Genomic DNA, 10,326 nt, shown 5'->3' on the forward strand with positions numbered 1-10,326 from the left:
CTAGCTGTGGCAGGAGTGTAGTGGAAACTGGGAGGCTGGATGAATGCCTTGCTCATAGAGCTTGCTCTAATCCCATATACTGGATGTTAGGAGGAGGAATGCTGGACTGGACTCTGTACTGAAATAAATGCCTGGAATCTGGACCTGATGAACTGGAACCTGGACAAGGGAACAGGGGGGGATCAGGCAGAGGATATAGAGAGGTGGCAACCCCCTAAACAGACTAAGCCTGGAACTGGCCCTGGACAACTCAGAACTCAGAACCTGGGTTAGGCCTAGAACGACAGTACGAGACACAGAAATGGCTCCAGAAGGTGGATGACTCAGAGCAACGACCTACTACCCCAGATAGCCATTAGGAGAGATAGGAATAGATTGATGAGAGGAGGATCCACACAAAAAATAACAGCTGAAATCTGTACATAAGCAGATAGAATGAAAGTGAATCCACATGACGAATAAATAACCAAAGTATTTATTTCAGCAGGCAGAATGAAGCTGAATTCACACAAAGGGTTAATGGTTTGCAGTTCATATAACAGCAACAGGATGAAGCTGAATTCACACAAGGGGGTAATGGTTTGCAGTTCGTATAACAGTAACAAGATGAAGCCGAATTCACACAAAGGGTTAATGGTTGCAGTTCATAACAGCCACAGGATGAAGCTGAATTCACACAGAGGGTTAATGGTTTGCAGTTCATATAACAGCATACACGATGAAGCTGATCTCACTCAGAGGGTTAACGGTAAAAGTCCATATAACGCCATACACGATGAAGCTGAACTGACTCAGAGGGTTAGTGGCAGAAATCCATAGAACAGCAAACAGGGTGAAGCTGAATTGACACGAAGAACTGATGGTTGAGATCTGTATACAGCAGACAGGATAAAGCAGCAAACGAACAGCAGCTGTGGAAGTCTGGAACCAGAAAAGTGTTGCACTGGCAATTTGCTGAGTGTAGGAGGAGTCCGCAGAGGAAGCCAATTGGTGGATGAGGTCACGTGTTCAGACTCAGCAGGATGTTTAGCAAATGTCTCACCCAAGATGGCAGCCTCCAGTACTGCAGACAGAAGTCACGCTTGTCCCAGGATAGAATGCTGCATTCGACCAGGAGGGAGATATATACGGTGATATGGTACCGCAGAGTGGTGTAAACAGGACTAAGACCCCGATTTGTGACACATTGCCAGAATACTTTTCTTACCCAACATGCTACCAAAACTCTTGCCTTGTCTAGTCTCTGGTAATCATCTCTCACTCCCACCTACAAGACTTCTCCCCTGTTACTACCAACTTATTGAATTTCATACCACAAACAATCAGGCTTTCCCACAGCCTTCAAATCTTTATACACTCTCTGAAAACCCATCTCTCTGTTAGAGCTTACATTACCCCTGTTGATAATACTCACATTAATACATCCTCACAATTGTCCCAATTTCTACTCTGAACCACTCTCGCTCCTCATTTCAGCTGTACCCTTTTCACTCAGAATGTAAGTTCTCTCAAGAGCAGGGCCTTCTATACCTTTTATTTTCATGTCTGCATTTATTTTGTCTACATTTTATGACCCTGTTTTATGTATGTCCTGCTTTTCCTACTAAACCACGCTGCAGAGCACTGTGACGCCTTACAAATCTACAATTATAATAATAATAGCAAAGATATTGAACATTATATAATCAGCCTATTATATACTTATAAACGAGTACTGGCAATACACCAAATAATCTAACAGTCACAAATTTTCTAACAATGTCCCATCTACAATCATGGCCAAAAGTTTTGAGAATGACACAAATATTATTTTTCACAAAGTCTGCAGCCTCAGTTTTTATGATGGCAATTTACATATACTTCAGAATGCCGTGAAAAGTGATCAGATGAATTGCAATTAATTTCAAAGTCCCTGTTTGTCATGACAATGAACTTTATCCCAAAAACATTTCCACTGCATTTCAGCTCTGCTACAAAAGGACCAGCTGACATCAGGTCAGTGATTCTCTCCTTAACACAGGTGAGAGTGTTGATGAGGACAAAGGCTGGTGATCACTCTGTCATGTTTATTGATTTAGAATAACAGACTGGAAGCTTTAAAAGGAGGATGGTGATTGAAATAATTGTTTTTCCTCTGTTAACTATGGTTATCTGCAAGGAAACACTTGCAGTCATCATTGCTTTGCACAAAAATGGCTTCACAGGCAAGAATATTGCTGCTAGTAAGATTGCACCTAAATCAACCATTTATCGAATCAGCAAGAACTTCAAGGAGAGGTTCAATAGTTGTGAAGAAGGCTTCAGGGCACCCAAGAATGTCCAGCAAGCGCCAGGACCATCTCCTAAAGTTGATTCAGATGCGGGATCGGGGCCCTACCAGTGCAGAGCTTGCTCAGGAATGGCAGCAGGCATCTGCATGCACAGTGAGGCGAAGACCTTTGGAGTATAGCCTGGTGTCAAGAAGGCCAGCAAAAGAGCCACTTCTCTCCAGGAACAACAATTGGGACAGACTGATATTCTGCAAAAGGTACAGGGATTGGACTGCTGAGAACTGGGGTAAAGTTATTTTCTCTGATGAATTCCCTTTCAGATTGTTTGGGTCATCTGGAAAAATGCTTGTCTGGAGAAGGAAAGGTGAGTGCTACCATCAGTCCTGTGTCATGACAACAGTAAAGCATCCTGAGACCATTCATGTGTGGGGTTGCTTCTCAGCCAAGGGAGTGGGCTCACCCACAATTTTGCCCAAGAACACAGCCATGAATAAAGAATGGTACCAAAATATCCTCCATGAGCAACTTCTCTCAACCTTCCAAGAAAAGATGGTGACGAACAATGCCTTTTCCAGCATGACGAAGCACCTTGCCATAATGCAAAAGTGATAACTAAGTGGCTCGGGGATCAAAACATCAAAATTTTGGGTCCATAGCCCGGAAATTCCCCAGACATTAATCCCATTGAGAACTTGTGGTCAATCCTCAAAAGGTAGGTGAACAAGCAAAAACCCACAAATTCTGACAAACTCCGACAAACTCCAAGCATTAATTAGGCAAGAATGGACGGCCATCAGTCAGTATGTGGCCCAGAAGTTGATTGACAGCATACCAGGGCAAATTGCAGAGGTCTTCAAAAAGAAGGGTCAACACTGCAAATATTGACTCTTTGCATAAATTTAATGTAATTGTCAATTAAAGCCTTTGACACTTATGAAATGCTTGTAATTTTACTTCAGTATACCATGACAACATCTGACAAAAAGGTCTGAAAACACTGAAGCAGCAAACATTGTGAAAACCAATACTTGTGTCATTCTCAAAACTTTTGGCAATGACTGTACACGTTCCTCTGGAGTAATGATAAAACTGCAACTTCATACTGTGAAAACCTAACAAGATCTAAATGTAAGATAAAATTACAACTTACTACCCTCGGCCCAAAATTATTATTATTATTTATTTGTTTATTTATAGAGTACCACAGATTCCATAGCACTGGACAATCGCCCAGATAAGATATAACTAATATATGAAAAACAGTTACACCTAAGAAGCATAAATCAATCTACCTTGTGGTTGGTAACTTTTACCTTTATCATTAGTTCACTTACCACTATAAAATAAATACACAAGACACTTGTTTGCTTAATGAAAGGTCACAAATTTCATTGAAAGATTAAATTTAATTGAAATGGTGGCAAATAGAAGCAAGACCAATCAGCTTTCAGCCATATCCATAAACTGTAAACTTTGAACTAAATATTGGGACACTTCTAGGCGGTGAAACCCAACTTTATCCCATTTTAGCTGATTAACTAAGACACGCCCAACCAAGCGGTGCCTCATAACTGCCCCAATGGGTAGTCTAACTAATTTCCCATCCCTGCTGGGGAGGAGTGTCCAACACGCCACTAAACTGTGTCATTATGGCCGCTGATTGTAATGCTTTCCACCACAGCTAGATTCCCCAAACTCAGGAACCTAAGGCCGCTACCAAAGTAACCTCTCAAAACCGAACAAGAGAAAGAAAAGTTTGGTCCACAAAATAAGTGACACCAACATCAGACAAGTGCTCCCAATCTGCCCTATAGAATTGTGTAAAAGAAGATTTTTGTACTTACATTAAATCTCCTTCTCCGATTCCATCTGGGGGACACTGCTACCATGGGGTTGTATAAGGGCGCACTTTAATATTTAACAACTAAGTTTGCTGCTGACTCCTCCCTTCTGCATTCCCACAGAATACTAAAGTTCCAAGAAAAGGGCTCAACAACACAACTAACCGTAGAACTGCAAAAGGGAGGGAACACAGTTCCCCCAGATGGAATTGGAGAAAGAGCTTTAACATAAGTACAAAAATCTTCTTTTCGCCTTCATCTACTCTGGGGTACACTGCTACCATGGGAACCTTCTAAAGTGGTCCCTAAGGGAGGAAATGCTGTGCTCTACTAGCCCGCAAAACACTGCGGCCGAAACTGGCATCTGCAGACGCAAAAATGTTGAACTGGCAAAACCTTGTAAAGGTATGAACTGAGGACCTGGTTGCCGCCCTGCTCAGCTGCTTTGCTCAGCTGCTCTGCTGATGCTCCATTGCGAGCAGCCCAGGAAGCTTCCACCACATTTCTACACACATAAGCAGGCTTAATCATAGAACTAATCCGACAAGCAATGGTCTGCTTAGTGGCCAGCCAACATCTCCTATGAAAATCGTAAAGAACAATAAGAGAGTCAGACCTACAACCAGCAGAAGTCCTGTCCACCTAAACCCGTAAAGCCCAGACCACGTCCAGACTAACAGAGGAAGAAGGCCCAGAAGGAGCACTTCTCTGAAGGCTGGAACCACCCTAGTCAAGAAAGTAGGTACGGTCCTATGAACTGCCCTATCCTCAGGGAACACCAGATAAAGAACCCTACAGGACAAGGCTCCAAGCTCCGACACCGTTGAGTAGATGCAATGGCCAGCAAAATCACCACCTTCCACATCAAGAAACGTAGATCAGCCGACTCCAGAGGTTCAAATGGAGGGCGCTGAAGAACCTCAATAACCAGGTTCAAATACCACAGGGCCAACAGAGGAACATGTTGAATCACCCCTGAAGGAAAGTACAAAGGAGGAAAGCCAACCGGCGCTGAAAGAAAATAGAAAGCGCAGAGACCTGAACCTTCAAAGAACTCAGTCTTAGTCCCATCTCTAACCCATCCTGAAGAAAGGCCTAAAAATGGCTAATCTGAAAGAGGCAGGGTTTTGACACTTTTTCTCGCTCTACTGTACATAGATCCTCCACACCTTGTGATAGATTTTAGCTGATACCAGCTTCCGAGTCTTTATGAGAGGCTCCACTACCCTGGAAGAGATCCTCCTCAACCGCCAGAGGTCGGCTTCAACAGAAAAGCCATTAAAGTCAGCCGAGGTAAGTCCGGATGGTGTAAATGGTTCTTGACTGAGAAGAATCGGGCCTGAGAGGAAGAGCCCAGCCTGACCATTCCACCAGAAAGCAAAATGTTGGCGAATTAGAGCTGCCTGGCCAATTCGATGCCACCAGTCCTTCCAACAGTACTCACCTTAGAACCTGCAGGATCATCAGAATTGGTGGAAATTGATATCCTAAATAGGAGTCTCATCTCATGGACGATACATGCACCACCACGGCCAGAGAAACTCTGGTTCTTGTGCAGAATCTTGGAACCTAGTGATTGTGTTTGGATGCCATCAGATTCAGATCTGGCAGGCCCCATTTCCAGACTAACTCCTGAAACAACTGAGGATGCAGTTCCCATTCTACCAGAAGAATTGCATGCCTGCAGAGGTAATCCGCTTCCAGTTGTTCACTCCAGGAAGAAACCCTGCTGAAATCGCTGGAACAAATTTCTCCGTCCACAAGTAGACCTGTTCCCCTACCTGCATAACTCCTGAGTGTCTTGTTCTACCTTAGCGATTTACATATGCCACTGCAGTGGCATTGATGGATTGGAGGTAGACTGGTTTTCTTTGAAGGAGAGACTGAGCTCCCTGGAGGGCTAACAGCATGGCTCTTAGCTCGAGAACATCTATGGGCGGAAGCGCCTTCCTGCCTGTCCAAAGACCCTGGAAACGAAGCTGGAGAACAACAGCTCCCCAGCCCTTCAGCCTGGCAACTGTGGTCACCAGAATCCAAGACCACAGGACAAGAGATCGGCCCATCATCAGAAGTACTTGAACTAGCCACCATTTAAGAGGTTGGTGAGTCTCCCTGGAGAGTCTGTTTTGTTGGGTCTCCAGATGAAAAAAGGTGGGCCCAACCATTGTCTTAGTAGATTCCAATGGAACGTACAAGAGTGTAAACAACCGTATGGAAGGGTTTTGAATGTCGATACCATTAACCTTAGGATCCCCATGCCCAAGTGCATTGAAGGACAAGGGTGACTCAGGATTACCCGTACAGAGAGTTGTAGGGATCTGTAGAGAAAGTTCTGGAGACAGATCCTCTGAAAAGTGGTATCCATAATTAATCCTAGAATCCTCATCCTCTGTTAGGGCATCAACTGTGATCTAGAATAATTGATTATCCAACCGTGTTGCTTGAGAATTCAAATAGACAGGGTCAGATGCTGATATAGAAAAGGACCTGAAATGTTGCAGAAAAAGAAGCCACATAGCTAAAGCTTCTCTAATTTTAGCAGAGAGCCTAACAAAAGGATGGCTCTAGAAACCTCTGCCGTAGCCCTCTCCAGCTTGCGGAAAAAAACCCTACCCATTGGAATGACCCCCACAAGCAAAATTAAGAAGACCAAGAAGGGACTGAACCTGTTTCAAATTAACCTTGTGGATTCCAGTGAACAAATCCATCATACCGCGTAGTCTAACTACTATTTCTCCTGGTAGCCCCTCCAACACCCAGTCTGTGTATCAATTTCAATACCTAAATACGATAATTTTATAGACATGCCTGCTGCGACTGGTACCCTCATAACCCTAAATAAGGACTGGGCAGAAAACAATAATTCCTGACACACCGTAAAGTCGCTCGGACGAATGAATAGATAATCATCTAAATTATGGGCCACACTGTGATGCCCAGAACCAGCAATAATGCACCAATGAAGACAAGAGCTAAAACATTCAAAAAAGGAACATGACATCGAACATCCCATAGGCAGACATTTGTCAACAAAATAGCCACTAGGTAAACAAAATCCCATATATTTAAATGAAGAAGGATGCAATGTTAAACGCCTAAAGGCTGTCTCTATATCAGGCTTCGCCAGTAACACGCCAGACCCACACTGCTGTACCAGCATTAGGAGATTGATACACAACTGTACATTAAGCATCTGCAATCGCATCGCTCACAAACATACCAGGAGGATGTGACAAATATTGTAGGAGTCTAAATTTTTCCAGTTCGTTTTTTGAAACAACACCTATAGATGAAACAAACAAGCCCTTTAAAGGAGGGGAAGAAAAGGGGCCACACATTCTGCCTAAGCTCACTTCCTTATGCACCTACTCCAGTACAAATAGCGGCATTTCACGTGCAGATTTTACATTTTTGGGTGAACTGAAATGCACTCTCCCACCAACGGGCAATTTAAAACCAATAGCAAAACCATCTCATATAAATGGTGCAGCTTGCCTATTGGGATACCAACCTAACCATTTTCCCAGTTCTGGCAATACTATCGGGGAAAAAGCTTTAATGAACAGGAGCCCCTGCACTTGGTCGTTCGATGGGATCTAGGCTATTCCACTTATTGCAATCTCTACTGGGACATCCTCCCCCACATGCAGAGCTGGCATGTTTAAATCTGCATGTTGCCCCCCTGTCATAGTGACCCCTGTTATAGGCAAAACTTCTGGAAAGGATGATCCATGTCTAACAGGGTCTTGTCACACTCACATCATGCATTCCTGTTCCAGGTTGTGTCGTCTCAAGCCACACCTCAACATCCTTACATCCTAGATCCATAACAAGCATACCATCCTGCTTCTTGCGAAAGGCCTCATCATAACGCCTCCACATGTTACCTTTAGAGCATATGTACATCCCTTGAATCAAATAGATGTACTTTATGACATTCATATGCTCCTCTGGCCTGTTTTCCAGATAACATGCATCAAAGACAAGCCTTACTTCCAGTCAATTTGTAAAATTACGATATGCTTCCTTACCGATGCCAGAGCGTTACTTTGCAGCAGACAACGCAGCCCTCACTTTATTAGTGATGGTGATCAAGTCTACAAAACATCCAGTGCCAATCTTACCACACACTTTACCTCTAATGACCGCTGTATTAGCACAGTGCACAGCATCATCACCCGCTATTCTACCTGTCAGGGCAGCGGGCACCGCCCAACTTACTCTCCAGCAGCCGGATCAATTTTTATCATTGCTTCTGGATCCCTTGGAAACATTACTTTCAGAAGTAGAGCCCATCTCCGGGCTAACACCAGAAACATCGTCGCGGACATGATCACCAGCTGCACAGACAACTTGCTAGAGGGACCCCAGGCACTTGGGGGGGGGGGGGGGGGGGGGGCGGCAAAGAGTGACAGGAATATGACAGTGAAGGGGAAAAATTAAGATGAAGTGAAAACTATAATAAATGAGGAACATGAAGCGATAATAACAGAAAAAGACACTAATAGGAGAATTAAGAGGTAAACTGGAAAGAAAAGGAAAAAAGAAAATACACCCAAACAGGGGAAAGGTAGGACTAAAGAAATGTGTTAAAGGAGGGATAATAAAAGTGCAAATATAGGAGGGAAAAATATAAAATTTGAGAGAAAAAGTAGAAGAAAAATACATCAAAAATGTGAGATACTTACCAACCAGGTCAGTCAGGCCGTACTCACCTGGAACCTTCCAGAAGGCAAGAGAAGTCCAACTGTCACTGACCGTCCTTATAAGCCTTCCCTAGCATAGCCCCTCCCTAAGCCCTGAAACCGATTGGCTGGTAATTACTAACCCCTAAATGTTAAGTTGACTCTTGCTAAGCTCAATACTTTTTCTTCAATATAAACAACCTCAGTGTTTATGCTACTATGGGCCAATTCCTGCTCTCGGTTATCTGAGTGCAAATTTTAAAAAAAAGAAAACCGTGGGGACACACACAGACATGACAAGTACATACAAGGAAGATGGAACGTAGATAGACATGAGACAATGGGCCTGATGGACGTATACTGAGCGCAATGTCCGTTTGTTTTAAAGTGAACGTAAATCTGATATACGTACGCGCAAATTCAAGAAGGAGCAGATGTGAATATATCTCTTATGATGAATACAGGTGTAGGGCGGCTTTGCTCTACTGGACCGGGCACCGCAGGATACGTCCAATATATATGTGGTATATAAGCTCACAAAATGCACAGATTTTTTTTTTAAAAAAAACCTATTCAATTAATAAGATAGTGATTAGTGACAAAATATTAAAATATATAAAAAGGTTTTTTTTTTTTTTTTTTTCCCATGAGTTCACCAGTGCTTAGTTGCCCCAGGTTATATGCTCGTAGCTATAGTCTCTGACCAGTATGGCTTACTAGAACCCAATGACAAGGCATAGGACATCAGGTAGGGCACAACCGACATAACAGTAAAAAAATTAGATAAAAATCAATATCAAAACAGGAGCGCATGTGGTAAAGAACAAAGGTCCATAACAGTAAATCAAAAGACATTTTCACCCAGGTTATGCAAGCAAAACCTATAACAGGTGTCTAGACCTGGACTTACATATGCTGGTCCCTTTAACCTGTCTGATTCCTGAGCATGCACATAGTTCAGTGCAGACTGCAAGAAGCAGCTATGAAGGCTGCTAACTAGTCACCTGACAGGTAAGTATGATGCAGCCATGCACACCTACCTGCTGATATAGCTTGGAGAAATGTGCTGCTAGAAAAAGAAATCTCACCTTGAATCTTGCAAAGAAAGACCCTTATACAATATATAACGCTTTATGCAGCTCCAATCTCATTTACCATTTTCCTGGCTCCAAATTCTCATTCAGCAGCAAATTCCTCTCCATGTTGTCAGTTGACCTTGGTATTGCCAGTGGTTTAGATGCAGAATCCAAATTTCTAAGTGAGCAATTCACTCACACTTTCCACGTTTGTCCCACTAGTACTCTGGGTGGCATTATTAATCATGGAACACAGAGCGACTTTAGTATACTATAAGGTAATACCTACCTTTTAAAAATGCTTGTAATTCGACAAAATTAATTTATAGCAAAGCCAAGTACAGATATATATGGGATCTCTAGATACACATTATTCAAAAAATGATTGCTGCCTCCTTGTGATTTTCTCATACACACGGACATGATCATCAAGGGGTAAATGTATTATGCTGCG

Source organism: Mixophyes fleayi, chromosome 1, assembly GCF_038048845.1.
Source record: "Mixophyes fleayi isolate aMixFle1 chromosome 1, aMixFle1.hap1, whole genome shotgun sequence".
In the NCBI taxonomy this organism is placed as follows: domain Eukaryota; kingdom Metazoa; phylum Chordata; class Amphibia; order Anura; family Limnodynastidae; genus Mixophyes; species Mixophyes fleayi.